This window comes from Protopterus annectens, chromosome 7.part0 (genome assembly GCF_019279795.1).
Source record: "Protopterus annectens isolate FY-2018-M chromosome 7.part0, PAN1.0, whole genome shotgun sequence".
Lineage (NCBI taxonomy): Eukaryota > Metazoa > Chordata > Ceratodontiformes > Protopteridae > Protopterus > Protopterus annectens.
Window position 1 is genome coordinate 1,882,553,955 of NC_056739.1, and position 22,630 is coordinate 1,882,576,584.

The following is a 22,630-nucleotide window of genomic DNA, read 5'->3' on the forward strand; positions in this document are numbered from 1 at the left end:
AACAACTAAAGATATATACAAATAAGTAAATAAATAAAATGCAATAGCCTCACGTTCCATATCACAACATTCATAGAAAGGACATCAGAATACTTACCTGTCACAACTGCTGCGGATATTAGAGGTATCCAACACATGGTGGCTAAACTCCATATGTAGTAGACCTTTCAGCTTTGAATGCATTACGGAATATTGAAATGCATGACATGTGCCTAGTAGGTCCATGTTTAAACATTTGACACATTTCTTTCTGATCTGTATGGGGTGTCACCATCAATGACACCCTGGGTATCCCTGACAGACACTTGTGACTGTGGTAGCAGGAATCAGGGTGAGAGTTCCCAATTTTCCCTTACCACTGCACAATAAATCTGCTTTTTCCTGTGTATTTCATATCCTTATTTCTTATGTGTTATCTTCTACCAGCTCAGCCTGCCTCCTCACCACAATGGTGTCTAATACTTTAAGGAGTTCCTCATTCTCCCTCTCTACAAAATGTGATTCATAGCTTCAGTCCGACATTCCTGCAGCACAACATAAAACATAGTAACCTAATTTTTGTTGTACATCAGGATTTTCAAAACATCTCCAGAATCTGCCTTAAAATAAATATGGTTGCATGCATTTGTTTACAGTGGTATCACAATGGCATTTTAAAGCTACAAAGAGAGGAAAACAGTTTTCCATATACAAGCATGCTTAATTTGGGGAAAATATTGCTCTTTCACATGACTTGCCTCACAGAAAGTGATACTAGGATATTCACTATCTTTACACAATGTGATGATACGACACATGTACAAACTGAAAAAAGTTGTGTGTACATGCATTAATGAAACACTCTACACTGGTACACAATGAACAGAACAGCATCTTCACAAAACACAGCACAAGGATGTGATGAAAACAGACATATCACCAAATGTTTTAAAAACAGTGTCCATTTACTGCATAAACTCATATATTGTCACATTAATGTACAGCACTGACACACAAATTTGTATGACAGAAATTTATTAATAAGTTAGAAATGTTGCCTAGTGGTTTTAATTATACCCGACTATGTCCTTTGTGTTTCTGTGTTGAATTATTGATTATTTATTGTTACCTCTAACAATGCATCAGCAACATTAATGAAAACTATTTTTGCAAAACAAAAATAAATCATTTACTTTATCTTTCTTTCCTAAAGATTTGTACAGTCTGTTTTTTGTAAGTACAATGGCATGTAGCAACTTCCATCCAACAACGTAAGGTAGTTAAATGTTATTGCATGTCTTCTTAGAGCTACCTGTGTCACGTGCAGATGAACAAAGCAATTGTAAAAGGGCAGTCCTTACTGAAAATGTCAAGAATCCAAACCTTTGACCATGCATGCAGGGAAAGTAAATGCAGGTCACATAAGCTGCTAAATTATACAGACTTTGCCATAGCACTATGGCAGGTATGGGAGGTCCATGGCATATGCAGGTAAGTAACAATTGACCCTTCTTACTATGAGCATCTGTGTGAAACAGTGAGGGCTTATCATTTGAATCTAACTGGAGAGGTCTTCAATTTCTCAGATAGCATGAAAGATTTAAATGGTAACCTACTGTTGGAGCTAGTACATAGCACTCATATCTGCACTCTCAACTATTGTTGGGGGGAAAAGATGAAACTAACATAGATTCTTTTGTATGTCATAGCATATCATATAGGTTCCTAGGAGGTGATGTAGAGCTTCTGAGGGTGTCTTTATTAATGGCCTCATATAAAAAAGCCTTGCAAAAAATGTGCTGCAGTGTTAGTTTTGACTAGGCGTTTGTGTGTACAGTTAGGGGGAGCTTATTATCGTGAAAAGAAAATGGAACTAACCTGCAAGTAATGGTTTTAACAATGTATCAGCAACATTAATGAAAACCATTCTTGCAAACAAGGATAAATCATTAACTTTATCCTGAACATGAAGGAGTCTTGAAAATTCTTCTGTACTTTCTGATCCTTAAATTACACCCAACCCACAAAACATCCTGTCATTCCCGATTATGACACCTTAATATACTCCTTCTTAGGTTATTCTTTTTTATATACAGATCTTCTTTGGTACATTTTCCTATCTTGTTACAGAGTCTCATAGTAAGGGTCTTACTCTTATTTTGAATACCTGCTGCAAAGTGAATTAGTTGTACCTACACATCCATCTATACAGGTATGCCTCAGATATTGCTGATAATAAACTCTAAACAACAGACTGATAATTATTAGCTTTCTTGTAATGGACAACATATGTGCAGGGCAAATGCCATCCACAGTGGCTATCTCATGAGCTGTCATTAATATGTGGAGTAAGTGTTACATGACTGACATATCCTTTACCCAAACAGCTGTACTATGCAAATGCATCAGAGAGGAAGACTAGCCAGGACCATATCTATTTTACCTAAATTAAAAATAGTGGACAATGTACAAGGGTTTTACGTCACCATAGGCGGTGCCTTTATCTCGAGCAAGAAGAAAACAAAGCTATTTATAGAACACACCATGGAGCAGTATATCAATTCTTTCTCCATAATCTACAGGAGGCTGGAAAAACTAGATCTGACAGTTAAGCAAGGACAGTTTAATATCTACTGGCCAGCACTAGTATACTGTATCCATAAATTGAATTAATGTCTGCAAAAATGGACCGGCATAACCTAGCAGCAACTTGAATGGATATAGTCAACAGGTACCATATAGTGATCCCATTACTTAAGTATTCAACTTGCTGCAATACATACATACATTGCAGTATAGTAGCAACATTATGCTGACAGAATTTCTTATTTCTAAAAATAGGTGACACTGCCAGCAATATATGAGCTTTGTTAGCATGTAAGGAATGGTTTTGCTGGCTCCAGAGAGGATAAATATGAGTCAGAATATACTTGGATTGCTACAAAAATATACTGAGAAGTTGTGTTTCCCAGCTTCATTTTGGCTCCTTTGTTTCCAGACATGCTCACTTGCTAAATGCAAATATTGTGAGAAGCATCTTTCTAAAGCATTTCTATAGCCATTTATGGAAGCACTGCATCCCATCTCCATGTACAAAAAGTATGTATCATGTACTATTGTATTGTGTTGTACTTACTAAGCATAACTGGTAGAAGACTCATTTCCAATCCCCTGATAAAGATGATATGTAAAGTGAGACATGGCATCCCCTTTGGTTTTTGTGCAACACATTGATACACACATTCAATGTCCTGGTAACAAAGAATTAAGTATAACATGGAACTATCTGTGCAGTTCATGTCCTTGCGCCAGTATCACATTACACAATATATCATCCTGTAATGCTGCTCAAGACTGATATGGTGCCATGCATCGATGCCTTGCTGGTAGAGGTGGAATTATGCACACTAGAATACAGTCATGGCTTCTGTGGCAGAGATCTTGTCATGGAAGAGCCCATATATCTATCCATGTCTAAAGTGTTAAAGTGTTTTTGGTATGAGTTTCCAAGGACTACATATACAAATATATATATATATATATATATATATATATATATATATATATATATATGTATATGCAAAAGATGCACAAAAAATATCAGAGACATTAATTAGATACCAGGTACAATCAATCAGACATTATTTTGCCATAATACTTTCTCCTAAAAATTCAGATGTGCCCTTTGCTAAGCTATTATTCTCTTGTTTTACAGAGTAGGTAAATGCTTCTTGCACCACCCTTGATAGATATTTTATACCTGTTATAATGAAACACGTAGATATATGTCCCTCTTTAAGAAGCAAGACGTTTAGTACTGAATCACTAGGATGCTGCTATGCCATGAGGTATGTAAGTCAACATGGAAGCTGTAACTGCACTAGAGAAAAAAGTGAAGCATCACAAGAATTTCATATTTAAGACTTCATTTTCCTGTGTAGTAGTTTTGTTTCTATCAGCTATTTAATATTTTCGAGTGTGTGTGTGTGTGTGTGTGTGTGTGTGTGTGTGTGTGTGTGTGTGTGTGTGTGTGTCTGCCAGCTATAACTCCCATGGCTCTGCATTCAGTGGCATACATTGCCTCTAACAACAAACACTTGAATTGCACATCTACTGTAAAGATGACAATATGCAGCCATAAGCAAATGCTTACACTGTATGACAGTAAATATGTACAACTGCGGAATAAACTTTAGGGTGTTGAAGTTATTTCATGCACTTTCATTTTTCACTTTAATAAGAACTATATCTGCTGAATTAATGCAGTCATGTGTAGTAAATATTATTCATGGCAACTTTGTTGTTTGGAAGAATAAAGAAACCATAATGGCAGACACATTTATTGTTTCACTACACAATGGTAGATTTTTCATAAAAGTCATGTTCAAATATTTCTTTTTTAAAGCTTATTTTAAAGATAAAAACACTATACCCAGCCCTGTGACAGACTTATGCAGACTTAACCAAGAGACAGAGAACATAAATTTGATCAGTGGCATAGGACTGGGAAAGTGAGCTAAAGGCTGATGCCTGCTTGCCCTGCCTGGGATGACGGAGGTAATATAACACACTGCACTGTTGACCTCAACAGGAGAGTTGACAAATTTCAGGAAACTGGGAAACATCTACTCATTCTGTGCGGTTATTTGCTGTATGTAGGCCAGGACAACACATGGGACCTCCTACTGCAGCACTATCAGCCACCATGGGAAGTGTTTATATGTGCAGGAGAAAAGGCCAGCATGAACAAAGGATGATCTGCTCCTTAACTCATGAGTTTCCCCTTAGAGGAAGAAAAATTGGCTCATTGGTTTTTCATGCTGATCACCCTGCTTAGGGAATGACTGTGTATAGCTTTTGCGAAACAGAACAGAAAAAAAAAATAAATGAGTTGACAGGATGCAGGGAGAGGAACTTGATGAGGGTTCGTAGGTTCATAGGTTGGTACTAGGCTATCGGCCCTAGGGCCTATACAAGCCTAGCCATAACAATTCCCTGGCTATTTCTTCCCACAGTATTTACTTACCTAGACCCCTGGCTAGAAGGGTGACTGATGTGATCCCCAGAGTGAATTTCCTATCTCCCATCCAATTATCAAGGTTCCTTTTGAAGAGCCCCAAAGAGGTGCTCTGCTTGACGTGTATGGGCAGTCTATTCCAGAGTCTGGGGAGTCTCTGGGTCAGGAACGTATCCCTCCAGCATGTGTTGTTCATTGTGATGACAAGGTTTAGATCCCTGGAGCATGTGTCTCTGAGCGACTGGGATTTCTCTAAGTGTAGCATGTCCAACAGCTCTGGGTTGGACATGGCCTTGTATGTTAAGCAGAGATCACCTCTGAGTAGACGATATGCGACAGAGTATAGGTGGAGTTTTTTTAGACTGTCAGCATAGGGAATCTGCTTTAGGCCTGTGATTCATTTAGTGAGGTATTTCTGCAGCCTTTCCAGTTGTTGCAGATGTTTTGAGAGGTACATACCAAATGGGGAGTTGTATTCTATAATGGGTTTAATGAGGGATGAGTACAGTGGGACAATGAACTCCTTTTTTCTGGATGAAAAGCCCTTAGTGATGAGGTGTGCCACATAGAAGGATTTCCTGACTGTTGTGGTAATGTGGTTATCGAAGGTGAGACCACTGTCCACCTGTGTCCCTAAGTCTCTTATCACACTTTTGGTGTTTAGTGTACTACCACTTATGTGGTAATTCATGGGTACATGTTTTTTTCCCAAAGGGGATAGCTATACATTTCTTGGCACTGAGCTTGAGCCCATGGCTGTGGCACCAAGCATCTGTTTCTGTAAGGCCCTTTTGTAGAATATCCACATCATTTGGGGATTCAATAATGGCTCCCAATTTACAGTCATCTGCAAATTTGTTAGCCAGAGTCCCTTAGTGTTGGCCTGTACTTCAGAAAAGCAGATGCCAAACAAGAGCGGTCCCAGGACTGAACCCTGAGGTACTCCACTTGTCACTTGTCTGGAGCTGGATTAGGAGTCAGCTGCTTTTACAGTGTGGGTTCTGTCAGTAAGCCAGTTGGCAACCCAGTGATCGCCATAGGGATTCATGCCCAGCTTAGTAAGTTTATCTATGATTCCAGAGTGGGTGATGGTGTCGAAGGCCTTGGCGAGGTCCAGATAGGTTGTGAGGACCACCTTACCCTTGTAATTTGGAATGGAAAAAACATCACAGCCCACTTTTATTCTATTGTAAACTTATACAGGCATTCAAATCACCCTATTTAATAATTTCCTTATTTCAGGCCTCTGTGCACTTATACCGCTTTCAGCTGGTTGCTGAAAAAATATTTCTGCATTCTCTAACACATTTCAAACCCAAAGAAATGTCTACACCTTGTTCAGTTATCAAAAGTAACCTGTCAAAAAGTAAGCAAATGGCCACTAAAACTTAATTAAGATGCAAAATATGAATAAACTGCAATGAGATAAACACCTATGTTTTCTTAAATGATTGCTGCATTAGTCATAATATTCTCTTTTTCGGTTTTCATACAGTTTTTTTTTTCTTTACCAAAATCTTACAACTTAATTTGTCCATTCTTTATATGTGTGTTCATATCAACTTGAATTGCTTTTCACTTTTGCCATTACCAGCAAAGTTTATTTTGCATGTTCCGTATGTCTATTTAAATGTGTGACTCTGGTACTATCCATTCATTGTCTCTTTATGTATCCAATCTAGTCTTTGCCTCATACCCACCCATTTGCAGCCCACTTATTCAAAAAGAAAACATGTGCCATATCTCATTACAAAAGGATGACCAAATCACTATCCCTCATATCTATAACCTTGCCTAACTCTTGATCATACTGTGTGTGTCCTTGTTTTTTACAGATACAAATCCTTTCTCACTTCTTACTCTCATAATGCTGTTACTTCTAGTGTTAATGCACTGTGAAACTGATACCATAAACAATGAAAGGTCCCCAGCACCATTACTTATTTTTTGTATTTGCTATTTTATGATATACATCTGATGATGATGCTGTCTTCTTGGTTGCTTTACAATTTTTTAATATCTTAGAGTAGACATCTCTGCTGCAAACCTCGCTGCACTTCATTGGTATATCAGTATCCTTCTCTGCTGCTTGCAGATATGTTTCCTGTGGAAATCCTAAAGTCTTGAAAAATTTTCTTTTCATATAAATTGCAGAGTTTTGACATTCTAAGCTTTCTAGCATGCTATGTTTTCTACAGCATCATATCCTTTATTTATGAGGATCAATTCTGTGACTGTAAGAGATATTATAATGATTATGGCTCTGAGTTCATATTCGGTACAAACTGTTCATTCTCAATGGAGGCCACCTGCACCTTGACTAAGCGTTATAGAACCTGTCTATGACCAAGACATATCTTTATTTGAATAGAAAGCAAATACTGAGACCATAGAATGTATGCAGGATTTTGAGGAAATATTTAAAAGAAACCTGTTTGATGGAGATGAGTCAGCAAATGATGGCTGTATAATTACAACATCCAGTCGTTGTGGAATGCTTTACTTAAAGAAAAGGTGGTTCAGAGTGAGCCAGAAAATGAGCAGAACCTGGTGGGACATTATAGAGAAAATACAAAAGGAGGATGCAGAGACAATCTTGAAGGATAGAGGTGAAATGGAAAAGAAAACATATGCAGAGAAAGTAAAAAGAAGGCAAAGACAGACAAAAATGAAAAAAAAATGTGGTACAGATTCAAAGTAAAGAAGACAAAGAAATGGACAGGTATGAAGTTTGAGACAATTTAATAGTTCCTTTGGGTGTGAAAGCACATGAGGTAGGAACATTTATTCTTATTAACAAAGAAGCATTGTGTGACATTATATTTCAGACAGTTTTTTTTCAATGGAAATTTTTCTTGGAGAATACGAAAAAAAGACTGTAACCCATGGAATCTTTAGGATGTATTCAGTAAAGCCTACACATTTTTTCCCATATATGCATTGCTGCACGATGTGTACATGAGCGCGAACATTTTTAGATTCAGAAAGCATCGCTTAGAGGCACACAAGCATATGCAAACAGGGAACCTTCTGTGCAATGCAAATTTCTGCTTAAGCAGTTGAATCTTATGCAAATGAGGCAGGTGGTCTGATCCAAGAAGGCAAAAGACATCGGTGTAGATTCCGTGTCTGTCTTCTTAGTGTAGTTGGAAATTTTCCATGTACAGGAGTCTACATGGAAAGAAGGGGATGCAAAAGTCCACAAATATGGACATAACTCCCTTGAAAATAGTAAATCAAATTCATACATGTGCAAAGCATACATTGTGGATGTTTGCAAAAGGAAAAGGATATGTAAAATTAATAATAATTTATTTATTTATTTATTTTGCATTTGTTAACTGGGTTAGTCTGACTGAACTTTTGGCTCATTTTCAGCAGAGACCCGGGGAGAAAAGCTCCTCAGAGAAAAGAATTTTACAAGAATAATTTACAGTCAGCAAAAGATTATGAAACTTGTTACGATATAATTTTAAATGAATAGTTCAAAATACTTTACAGTCAGCAAAAGATTATGAAACCTGTTACAATATCATTTCAAATGAATAGTACCTAGTTGTTTTAGGGTTTAGAAGGCATATATACAAACGTTAGATGAAGATATAAATTAAATAAAGTAGTAGTGACCTATTAGACAGACTTGTTAAAGTTAGTTATTTAGGAGCAGTCAGATTGAGTACAGATAGGATAGACAGAGAGGAAAGGTAGTAGTGGGAGGGTATTATGAGCGAATGCAACGAAGGAAGGAAGAGGTAGGAGTACAAGGTTAGAGGTACATTTGGAGTGAGGTGGAGTATTTGGTGGAAGGATAGTAATTTCAGGGTGGTTGACTACAGTGGCAAGACCATTTTTTTATTAGGTATTTTCTTGTGGCTAATTTGAAACTCTTGCTATGGTCAAAGGACTTTATTTCTAAAAGAAATTAGTTCCAGTATGTTGTTGGGTTATAGTTATAGAGAAGACATCTGATTTTGGTTTTGGGTTTATAGATTTGTAACAATTCTTTGTCTGAGCTGTGTATGGTCCTAGCAGGGGAATATTTAGATATGATAGAAGAGAGGCTGGGGCAGAAAGAGGGTAAATAGAGGATGAAGTGGATGATTTGTAGTTAATATAGTTGGAGCAGGTGAGGGAATTCAAGCCAGTCTAGTTGCTTAAGTGATATGCAGTGGTGAGACTTGTAGGTTTGGTTTGCTGCAAATCTGGCCACCTTATTGTAGGTAGTTTCAAGTTTAGAACGAGTGTGGTGTTAAGGATTGTGAATATGTAACAGCTGTATAGGAGTGCTGGAAGTAGTAAAGCATGAGGGAGAGTTTTTTCGGCTGTGTTGGTTAAATATTTCTTGTTGCAAAAGAGGTGTCCAAGTTTCTGGTGAAAGTTTTGATGCAGTTTGTAGTATGTAGATCAAACTTAAGCTGATCATCTATTGTGACACCTATCAGTTTAGTACTAGGTTCAACTGTGATGATGTTGTTGCTTGATAAAATGGTAAATGTACTTTTGAGACTGGTGAGGTTTTTGGGGAGGAAAAGTAGCAGTTTAGTTTTCTTAAGATTAAGAATTAGTTTGTTATCACTAAGCCATGTCTCAATGGTGTTGAATGATGCCTGGGTAGTAGAGTGGAGGTCTGATGGGTTGTCAGCAATGGTGAGAACAGTAAAGTCATCTGCATATTGCATAAGTGATGACTGGGGACAAGAGGTATAGAGTAAGTTAGTGAAAATATTAAAGAGCAGTGGTCCAAGGATGGATCCCCAGGGGACACCCATTTGCACAGTGAGGGGGGGGATAGTGCAGAGAGCCATTTGACTGATTGCTGGTGGTTGGAGAGATAGCTGGAGAACCAGGAGATAGTAGGGGGAGAGAATTTTAAGTTAGTGAGTTTGTCCAAGAGGAAAGGGTGGGAGACAGTGTCAAAGGCTTTAGAGAGGTCAAAGAATAGGCATGAGACAAGTTTATTGTTACCACGAGCATGATAAACTGTGATGATGAAGGATATTAGTGCAGTTGTTGTACTATGATTGGGACGGAATCCATGATGAGTGGGTATGAGAAGGTTTTCCTGGTGAAGGTAATGCATTATCTGCTTGTGAATACATTTCTCTAGGATTTTGGAGAGAGGAGAAAGTATGGCAAATGGTCTGAAGTTTGATATATCTGAGAAATTGCCACCTTTGTGAATGGGTAATGAAAAGAAATCTTTCCATATAGTGGGGACATAGGATTCAGAAATAGAGCAGTTGATCAAGATTGAAACAGGATTGGCCAAAGATTCAGAGGCAATCTGTAGGAAATAGGAGGGTAGGTTGGCAACTGAGGGGAGCAGGGTTTGAGTTTAGAGAGTAGAGATTTTATATAGTTAATTGGTACTGCTTTAAGAGAGAAAGAGTTAGAAGAGTTGGGAAGAGGTAGTGAGTTTTTAAGGTTCTTGGCATTGTTACTGGGGGGAAGAGAATTGATTAAGGTAGTTATCGAGTTTATAAAATGATTGTTAAGTTTAATGGCTGTGTCTTCAGGAGTTATATTAGGACATGGGTTTGTAGGGGAAGGGTTTCCAGGATGTAGAATATGATTGACAGAGTTCAAAAATTTTTATGGTATGATTTTAGAGTAGTGGGGGATTAGCACAGAAGTTCATTTTGTCTTTGTGGATGATTTTTTTCAATTTTATTTCTAAGTTCTTTATATTTCTGAAGGAGAGAAAGGGTCCTAGTTTTAGTCCACATTTTCCATATCCTGTCCCAGTTTTTCATGAGAGTTTGGGTGGATTTAGTAAGCCAAGGAGCAGTGTTGGATTTGATTCTAATTGTGCGAAGACGGGCCAGGGAGTACAGAATGTTAAGCAAGGTAGTATTGAAGGAATGGACAGCTTCATCTAAGGGGAGAGGGGTGAAATGAGACCAATTAATTATACAGAGTTGGTCAATGAAGGAGTCAGGACAGAACTGTGAAAGTTTGCGGGTGGTAATAAACTTGTAGGGTTTGGTATAGTGGGGAGTATGTCTGGTGACTGCTATAGGGCAGTGGTCACTAAGGGCATTTTGCAGGATTTGGGGGTTATGATAGTTTCGGGGGAGATAGACCAAAATCCAGTCTAGAAGAGAGCTAGGAAGGTGAGATTTATTAATATAAGTAGTTGTTGTGATTAGCTGCTCAAACCCATGCAGGTTAATACAAGAGGTAGTGTTGGGAGGTTGTAATGAAAGCCAATCTATATTTACATCTCCCAGTATGACGGTTTTATTGTGGATGGTCTGAGAGAGGTGGGATAAGATGTTTTCAAGTATGTTAATATTATCACCAGGGGGAATATAGATTGCTATAACAGTTATGGTGTTAAAGTTGTTAAGTTTAAAGTTGGTCAGTAGAAGTTCAGTTGTAGAAAAGGAGGGTAAAGTAGATTTGGGACTAATTAGGGAGGGATGATCAGAGTAGAGTATGGAGACTCCTCCTCCTTTTTTATTTTGTCGATCAGGTCTGAAGATATTATAACCATGAGGGATAATTTCACTATATAGGTGGTGTGGTTTTAACCATGTTTCCATTAGGGTAACTATGTCAGGAGTATAGTTAGCTGACCATGCATGTAATTCATGGAATGACTTTTTTTAATTAATTTTTTATATATTTGTGCTATGTGCCACATTGTGCAGACATGTTTAAATAAAAACATTTAAAATAACATCTATAATGTAGTTTTCACAAACATACTGAAGGACCCTATATCTGGTCCATACAATAGTGCATATATGCTGTTACCCAGTTTACATGGCTAAGAACCATGTAGTTTCCAGGCTGTCAGCAGAAATATATATATATATATATATATATATATATATATATATAGATATATATATATATATATATATATATATATATATATATATATATATATATATATATATATATATATATATATATATATATATATATATATATATATGTGTGCAAATGAGGTTCCTTTGTTGAATCACTGAAAGGAGCAACCATGTTCCCATATCTCATTTGTGTAGGCTCCCACATGGTTTTGATTTTCCCACTATGTTACTTTTAGGATTTTTAGTGCTCAGCATCCATGTTTGAGTGGCACACTTCATAGCTTAGCATGTTTGCGTGAGCAAACTACCCACATGACAGTGGTGCAGGCATCTGTCAAGGAAAACTAGATTGTGCAATAAAGTTGGCCCTTTAAATCATGTCATTTAAATCCTAGGCAGGTGAACTGCATCTTAATAAGTCAATCCCACACAGCTGACCAACAGCAGAACTGTATGAAGTATGCATACACCCTACATTCTGTTTTTCTATCAATACTCTGAACCATTGGAGTACAGACTTGGAATTTTAACTGATATAATGCTAGGGGCTGCTGCAGCTATTCTACATCTGTATGTGCTAGATGCTGAAGTCAGTACTGCTGGTACTGCTGACAATAGGCCTAGGCCGAGAAGGAGAAGAGTGCTCAGGCACATGGTAACCTCACAAGTGCTACATGAGCTGGAGATTGTAGATTGCTACAGGGTAGACAAGGACATATTACAAGATCTCATTGAGCTCCGCCACCCTCAACTCAGAGCCAAAGCTAAAAGAGGGGAACCCATCCAAGTGGAAACTAATGTATGTGTAGCCCTTAGGATACTAGGTGCAGGCACCTTTCAAAGACGAACTGGGAATGTGATAGGGGTGTCACAGACATCTGCATCCAGGATACTCCACCAGTTTCTGTATACTATGGTCCCACATGCCAGTGAGCACATATCTTTTTCCTTTGACCCTGAGGTGAGGGCCAGACATATGCAACACTTTTACCATGTAGCATACTACCCTGAAGTACTAAGTGCTACAGCTTGCACTCATATACACATCAAGGCACCACCTGGTGAGAAGGGTAGAATCTACATTAACCACAAGGGATACCACTCACTCACAAGGGATACCACTCCATCAGCTGCCAAGTCATGTGCAATGCCCAGAGGATTACCATGAATGTGCTTTCTGGCAACCGTGGCAGTTACCACAACTCCCATATCTGGCACACATCACAGCTGCTCCGGATGTTTGCTATGGGGGGCATCCCACAGGGCCATTTACTGGGGAAATGCTGGCTATACCCTGGAACAGTGGATAATGACACCCATCAGAAATGCACACACACCCATGGAAGAATGCTATATTGAGGCATGCGCACAAACTAGGAACATCATGGAGTGTGTGCTTGGGCTTCTGAAGTCATGATTACAGTACCTCAATATATCTGGTGGATACCTGTAGTATGCTCCAGCCACATGTGCATAGATATACACAGTATGTCATATGCTACATAATCTGATCCTGTGGAAACAGCTGAGCAGGATCAGCAAAGAAAAGGAATATACAGCCCCCCACCAGTGCCTAGGTCACCACAGCCACAGTCACAGGAGGACTTGAAGGAGGAACCCCCTGCTAATGTCCTTGTAGGAAGACATAGCCATGCTCAGTATGCCCTGGCTTTGGCTAAGACACAACACATAGCACATTCACTTACGACCTAGGGACTAACACCTTACTCCTACTTGCATACATATATTAAAATTGATGTCAGCCAAATCACACATCCTGTACCTATCCATGCATTGGTTGTGTACTGCTTGCATCAGACAAAGTCAGCTGTGAACTACAGTTGTGTTAGCTGCTACACTTTCAAGTTAAGTCCATACCTACACAATAGTATAGTGGATTGTTATGTTATGGCATTGTAGCTATGGACTGAGTACATTATGCATGCAACTATAGTGGGCTATTTGGACAGAAATTACATCCACATGGGACTATAGACACCCATTCCACTAACATGTCACCATTTGTATTTGGTAAGCCTCGTGCATAGAATATTCATGCAGTCCTACTGCAACAGATTACTGGTACTTCATTCAAGGGACATGTTAGACAGTGAAGTTAAATGATAGAGTAGTGTATGTCTTAGCAGAGCATAGGCTTTTGTTCCCCCACCCCTCAAAACAGCAGTGTCCCCCTTGGTACTGCCATAACGGTAAATCATCTATACTGTATGAGCATTTCACACAGTTATTATGCCACACAGCATCAGGACAGTAATGTACAATTTGAACTTACATATTATGTGTTAGTTAACTGAGAAAAGCAAACTACATATTTATGCAGGTGATGGTGTAATGAGTAATCACTTGTCTGTCAAGCAGCCTCTATGGCTCAAAGAACTAAGCCAGGTAGCTTGTGTGATGATGTTCCCAAGATAATCAGATATTTGCCATGTTAAGGAGTAGTAAGTATTGTTTTACAGACTGGGACTCTGTTTGTGCTATACTAGTATTAACCTATTTCACATATCAATTACACATTTACATCTGCTCCACATATCCAAGACCTATTTAGAAAAAGTGTTAGGTAATATTGGATTAGTGAGTATCTGAATTGTAAAGGTTGGGATTTGAGACCATATGTCAGCATGCGTATGTTGATAATAGATCTAAGTACCACCTGCAACATGATGTACTATGACAATATAATAACTGCTATGAATAAAAAATGTACTCTGATGTAATTTACAGATATTTGACAAGGCAATACACAAAACACTGATCAATAAATTAGAACAACTAGATATTGATGCACTCTTGATAAGATGGATAGCTGCATGACTTACATATAGGACATGGCAAGTATCATTCAGTAATTGGACAAGTGAAACAATTGGTTAGTCAGGGTGTCCCACAGGGCTCTGTCTGAAGCCCAAACTTGTTCAGATTTCTCTGTAGACCTATTAATTTTATATGAATTGTTCTACAGTCTGAATGCAGATGACTTGAAATTAGATATACTGATTACATGTGTTACAGATGGAGCATGTCTACTAATTAACTCGACTAAATTGACCATTTGGGCACAGGAGTAGAATATGCTGTTAAATACATCATAAATTAAGTGTATGGCATTTGGAAGACATAAACAGAAAGGTGAATATTACATACAACATACAGTGATTGAAACTGTAGATTCATGTATGGACCTAAGTGTGTGTATATATACATATATATATATATATATATATATATCTTCTTCTTTCGGCTTTTTCCCGGTTAGGGGTTGCCACAGTGGATCACCTGTCCGCTCATGATTGTCAGTGGAGTTTTACAGAGTCGAGTTGCCAGCCCAGCACCGAACCTTTCACAGAAGTTACACACACACACGCACTCACACCTAGGGCCAATTTAGAGTGTCCAATCCACCTGCAGCATGTCTTTGGGATGTGGGAGGAAACCAGAGCACCTAGAGGAAACCCACTCGACCACAGGGAGGACATACCGACTCCGCACAGAAGGCACCCCAGCTGAGGATCAAACCCGGAGAACCTCTTGCTGTGATATATGTATATATATATATATATATATATATATATATATATATATATATATATATATATAGAGAGAGAGAGAGAGAGATCCAGTTTTGAGTTTTTATAATCATACCATAATCCTGGCCAGGAGTGCGGCTAGGTGTGGACTGGAGTCAGTTATTGAACAGTAACTCTCTGATGTAAACAATCCATCGCCCATTTGCACGCTGCTTAGCAATGTGCAAACAAGCCAAAAATGTGACTGCGCATGCCCATATACTTAGTTAAGCAGAGCATAAATCTGTTGCTCCTTGCACATTTTGTTTAAAAATGCATATGTATATTATTATATATATATATATATATATATATATATATATATATATATATATATACACACACACACACACACACACACACACACATATATATATATATATATATATATATACACACACACACACACACACACACACACACACACACACATATATATATATATATATATATATATATATATATATATATATATATATATTGGTGTGTGTGTATATCTCCATATTGCCCTAACATACCCAGATCATAGAGAGTAAAGCTGCACTATAACACTTATAATGTTTGGCGAAGGATTAAAAGGAACATTAGATAATGCACTTACAAATATGTGGAAGTGCGAAGAATAATGTGTTGCAATTGGACAACTATTGGGATATCTGAAGTTCAGTTTTCTGACAGTTTTCACTCATGTCATGTGTAAATGTTAACACATTTGACAGCAAACCAAGATTTGGTGTGAAACACACATAAGTATGAGTCAAACCTGTGTACTTGCTATGAACATCTGAACAGTGAATACCAACAAATTGTCCAACAGAGAGTGACCGGGTTTACACAAAAATAAAATAACACATAGTTGAAATTACTTCTACTTTATTGAGTAAAGTGCTTTTCATCCCGCGTAATAGTGGGACTTCTTCAGATAAAAAACATTCAAAAAGTTGTAAGCATTTATAATGACACATTCATTGTCAGCTGTTCAAATCTACCAATGCTAAAACTAAAACAATTAACTAATTGTTAGCCACATCTATCGGCTAGCTATATGTACATTTACTATTGTTATTTAGAATGTGTGCAAATCCACAAAGTATAAGTACTAATATGCAACAAATGCTTCCTACTTTCCTTATCTAAAACATATAGGAAAATATATATGTATATATAAATATAACTATTTAACTAAAAGCGGTGCAATAATAAAGTTAGTTTAAACTGTAACTGTATATTTGTATACATAAATGTTTACAACTTCTTGAATGTTTTTTATCTGAAGAAGTCCCGCTATTACATGGGACGAAAACTGCTTTCATCAATAAAGGAGAAGTAATTTCAACTATGTGTTTTTTTTATTTTTGTGTAAACCCGGTCACTCTCTGTTGGACAATTTTTTGGTATTCATCGTTTGGTTTTGTTCTTGTTTACTGGTGCAACATCTGAACAGTGGTGAGTCATACTATGTCTTACTATTACAGCATGTGGAAACCTTGAAAATGTATGGCATTGTATATGAATCCATACATACATACATTGTCAAGCCATATGTTTGTATCTATAGCAGCAACAAAATCTACATTCACTACAGCCCCCTGTGTCTGCTGGATTTTACCACACATACATCAACAACTGAACAAGTTGTGTAATGCATTATGTTGTCTGCACAGTTATTGACAGGGCTAATATAGCTTTGCCACAGGTTTGCCCATCAAAATTCAAACAGACTCATATACCCAATATGGGTGCTATTATGAATAATAAATACCAGGTCTAAGAAATGAATACAACCGTCAACCGGACAGTAATAAATATTAATGGTTGAGCGCTTTCAACAAGCATGTATCACAGACTTCTTCAGAACAAGTAAATCAATGTACAACACTCATTTAAAGTCCTAGCTGTCTTAATAGAGCTTGTGCTCAAGTACAACTTTGTATTTTTTGGAGGTCAATATTTTCTTCAGAAAAAAAGTGTAGCAATAGGGTAAGCCTGTGCCCCCGTATTTGTGAATATAATGTTACAATGGAAAAGAAAAGGATTTTATCTGATATTTTCAACCCACCACCTTGGGACTTATATGTCCATTTTTTGGACAATGTGTTTATGGTTTGGAAAAAAAATAGTGGGGGATATTGATAATTTTGTTCGGTACCTGAATACTACCACACCTTTTCAGAAACTTACTGTTGCTTACAATGACATGCCCATTAACTGGACGTCAATATCACAAAGGATACTATTAATAGAAGGCTTATGAGTAGTATTTACAGAAAGCCTGCTCACTCTAATACTTTGTTGCATTATTCCAGTGCCCACCATGAACATCATAAAAGGGGAATTGTTAAGGGGCAGTTTGTGAGACTAATGCATATTTTGTCTGAGGATGAGATTTTTAAAGTTGAGGCACAGATGTTAATAGACATGTTTTTATCTTGTGAATTTCCATTATGTCTTGTTCAGAATGTATTTAGGGTAGTAGTAAACAAAAGGGTGGTTGGGTTGTATGTCCCTCTATTACTTTCTGAAGGTGGTGGTTTACAGGCAAACCATGATTTCAACCAAAAAAACTTGGCTAAAATTTTCACCTTAGCATTTGTATCTACTTATACATCTGAACACAAAGGCATTTTTAATTCCCTCAGGAAAAATTGGGACACTTTTCTTGCTTCAGTGGATATACTGAAGTATTTGGGGATTGTCCCCATATTGTGTATAGAAAATTTAGAGCATTTAAGGAAATTTTAGAAGGAGTGAATAACGCTTTGAATAAGACTAGTGAAACAAGACAAGGTAATTTTAAATGTAGGTCTTGCAGTCAATGTAAATATTTGACTAATAGAAGTTTTATATATGTTAACAACATTAAGGTTAAGACATAATTTCACTGCACCTGCAACTCCAGTGGTGTAATATACCTGGCCCTGTGTGGATTGTGCAACTGTTTTTATGTAGGGAAAACTCAAAGAATATTTAAGGACTGCATTTATGAGCATTCCCTAGATATTAGAAACCAGAACATTAAAAATGCACTTTATAAACATGCAGAAAGAAATCCAGGACACAGATTTGACTTCATGGGGATTGATCATGTCATTAAAAACACTAGGAGGGGTCTTTGTGTTGATTGGATTGAGTCTGTGGAGTTGAAATGGCAGGTCAGGCTAAATGCATGTGTTTACTCAGGCTTGAATGACAAGATTTCTTTACATAGTATTTTGAAGTTATGCTCATACATTGTTTAAAGTTTTTGGTTATTAGGTATTTTTAAGTACATGTGTTTTATTGTTAAGAATTACTTCATTTTTTTTATTGTATAGAAAATGATTTTACAAGTGAGTATTTTTCACAGCTCAGACAATGTTTTTTGGTTTCTATTGACCTTTTGCAAGGATTCCTTTTTACTTACTTTCATTGTATTAAGCTTTGAAGGTGTGCATATTTAGCTTCTTATTAAGCACTCAAGTTTGATTGGTGATTGTGTAGTATGTGATTTATTTTGGAGGGTTTTTAAATGAGTGTTGTACAGTGATTTACTTGTTCTAAAGAAGTTTGTGATACAGGCTTGACAAAATTGCTTAACCTTTAAAATTTATTACTGTCCTGTTGTGGGTTGTTTTCATTTCTTGGACCTGGTATATGTTATTTTCATTGTGGTTTTTACTGTCATCACGGGTGCTATTGTCACATAGCTACACTACAAAACAGTTGTCTGATGGTTAGGCTACTAGCTGCAGATGACAGTAGGAAGGAATGCAACTCTGTAGGCTTCCCAAGCTGTTCAACACAAGGATTGTTTATATTCTCTAGGATTACTTCAGCTGCATTCATTTGCAATACACACTTGAGCTCTTGTGCATTAAGTACTACAATCTGTAGTGTGTAACACTAGATAGGTAGGGGTTCTAATCTCACTACACCACCTGGTGTGTGCATGTGTGTATATATCTCCCCAAAGAGCAAGTGTGCATACCACATTGACTTCAGATCTGGCATTTCTTTGCACTTTTGTCTCATGCAGTTGATGCAGGTTTCCAAAATCTCATCCTTCACAAAGCCTGCTGATGTCATATACCATAAGACTACTTAAAGCCATGCTCATGTCAGACTTATTCCAGCCCACTTGCTGTGTGTGTGTGTGTGTGTGTGTGTGTGTGTGTGTGTGTGCGCGCATGTGTATATATATATGTATATATATATATATATATATATATATATATATATATATATATATATATATATATATATATATATATATTTATACATATATCCAAAGAGTAAGTGTTCATACCACACTGACTTCAAAACTGGCATTGCTTTATTAATGTAGGCCTCTGAACTCTCATCCTCCACAAGGCCTGCTGATGTCATCTACCATAAGATTACCTAAAGCCATAGTAATGTCAAACTTAAGCCATGGTGTGTGTGGTAAGTACTGTAATCTGTAGTGTGTAAGAATAGATAGGTAGGGGTTTTACTCTCACTTCAGCCTACTTGCTCTGCTCGGACGTTTATGGTTAACTTTCTGAAAACAAATGTGAATCTCACACTGACATACAAACAAATGGCATTTTGCACTGTTTTGGGCCTAGAAGGTGATGCAGGCCACTAAACCCTTTTCCCCCATGAGGCCTGTTGATGTCATCTACACTAAGACTACCTAAAGCCATACTAAGGTCAGATTTAAGCTGTGGTGCATGCATTAAGTACTGTGATCTGTATTGTGTAAGACTAAATATGTAGGGGTTCTAATCTCACAGCAGCCAACTTGGTGTGCATGTGTGTTTTTGGGTTTTAGAGCATTTTACATCTGCCTATGGGATCATAGGCTCATTGGAATTTACTCAGATAATGGCCCTAGTGACCTTAAAATCCTAGTCAAGTTGTTATCCTTATATACACAGTCATCACCTATTAACCCTGTCCAAGAGGGACACAGGTGGAGCCTCCATGTTGAAAGTATGGGCACCTACCAATCCCACAGAATACATTTAAAGAGGGCCAATGAGATGCTCTGTTTGACATGATGTGGGAGTCTGTTCCAAAGGTGTTTTGCACTCGGATGCACAGTTCTCTCCCTCCAGCAGGTTGTATTGATGTCACATGCCAGGTTATACAGTGAGTAACCTGTGTACCATTGACTTAAGGATATGCAGCATTTCCAATACAGCAAGTTCAAAGATTGCCTTGTAAGCAAGGCAGAGATCACCTCTGAGGAGTCTGTATGACACACACTAAAGTGACAGTGTTATCAGATGATCCCCATGGATGGATGCTGAAGACCTGAATCCTCCTTGTGAGGAACGTATATGGTCTCTCCAATTGCAGCAGGTGCTTGCAAAGGTACATACCAAAAGGGCTGTTGCACTCAACTATTGGTTTGCAGAGGGAAGAGGAGATGGAGTTTATAGCGTCTACTTTTTCTGGAGTCAATGCCCTCAATTATTACATGAGCATGACAGAATGCCCTTCTTTCCACTTTGGAGACATTGTGATCTAAGGTACGTTACCTGTGAACCTATGTGCCCAGGTCACCCACTGAGTATGTAAGGTGGGTGCTGCTATTGATGTGGTGGTTAGCAGAAATATCACTGTTACTAAAAGCAATGATAATGCATATATTTGTATTGCTTTTAAGGCCATGACTTTGGTAACATTTGTTCAAGTAAGACCTTCATGTAGGATGTTGACATACTTTGGAGATTCTCTGTCCGCTACCAGTTTGCAGGCATCAGCAAACCTTGTCAGCCACAGACATATACTTTGTGCTTGTACTTTGGAGAACTGGATTCCAAACAGTAAAGGACCCATGACTAAATCCTTGGTACATCTCTGCTACTGGAGATGGATTCCCCTATTTTGACTATATGACATCTAATAAGGGTCAGTGCCTAGTTGGCTGCATTTGTCAATGATGGCTGAATGGTGGATAGTGTCAAATGCTTTGGCTAAGTCCAGGTACGGTGTATGCTCATTTTTCCCTTCATCAAGATCCATGGTGACTGTTTCAAAGAAGTCCACCAGGTTTAACAAGCATGATCTCCCTTTGACAAATCCAAACTGTGTAGGGTCATCTGTGTGGAGATTATCTATATCTTTTATGATAAGGTCCGTGAAGATTTGCACCATGGCCTTGCAGATATGGCTAGTTAGGATTATAGGTATATAGTTTCTAGTGTCAGCGGATGCACCACCTCTGTGCAAGGGGATAGCAGTGACTGTTTTCCAGTCAGCTGGGGCAAAGACAGTGGTTACACTATGACTGCAAGGAGTTCCCAATGGTGTTAGTACTCCATGCTGGAGCCCGTGTAGGACTCAGCCTGGGATGTTATCAGGTCCCATAGGTGCTGTGTTTTTGTCCATAGAGAGGCCATTTTTTGTGTGGTCTTTAGAGATACAAGGTAGGGGACAGGTGGTAGGGATGTCATGGGGTACATCTAGTGTGGACAGGGAAGTGATGGTTTCACAGTACCTGTTGATGAACATATTACCTATGTTAACAGGGTCTGTATATGAGATATCATTAACTACAAGTTCAGCACAAATGTGGGCCTTTCATTTTGGGTTACAGATGTAAGTATAGAATGAAAGGCCCACATTTGTGCGGAACTTGTAGTTATATGAGATATCATTAACTACAAGTTCAGCACAAATGTGGGCCTTTCATTTTGGGTTACAGATGTAAGTATAGAATGCTTTATGGTTGTCCTTTGTGAAGGAGGCTAATTTGGACCCATGCTTTGTTTTGGAGGACTTCACAACAACACTTACTTGCTAGTTAAGCGGAGGATGGAGGAGCTTCCAGTTTAGGGGGGGTCCCTCCCTCCAACCCTTAGACAGCAATGTCTTCCTATTATTGTAAAGCCTGTTACTGGCAATTGTCCACCAGGCAGGTTTATTTCACCATGAGGAGCTTTTTGTGATCATGCCAGGTGCAACCAAGTCAATGAAGTCATAGAGGTGTTTGTATAAACCATTGTTGTAGAGCTTGGTATAGTTACCAGTCACATCTAAGGGAAGAGGTGCAGTGAAGGTACTTATCCCATCCCATAGGAGGTTATAATCTGGATTGGTGAATGTCTTTAGTGTATTTGCTTCAAGGAGGGGTGTCACGTGTGATACCTACTTTGATTGTGAACGATTTGTTGTCAGATCTCACCAGAGAGGACCTCACAGTGGGGGTGCTACAGTGGTCACCCATTTTGGTAAGCACCCAATCCAGTATGTTAGCT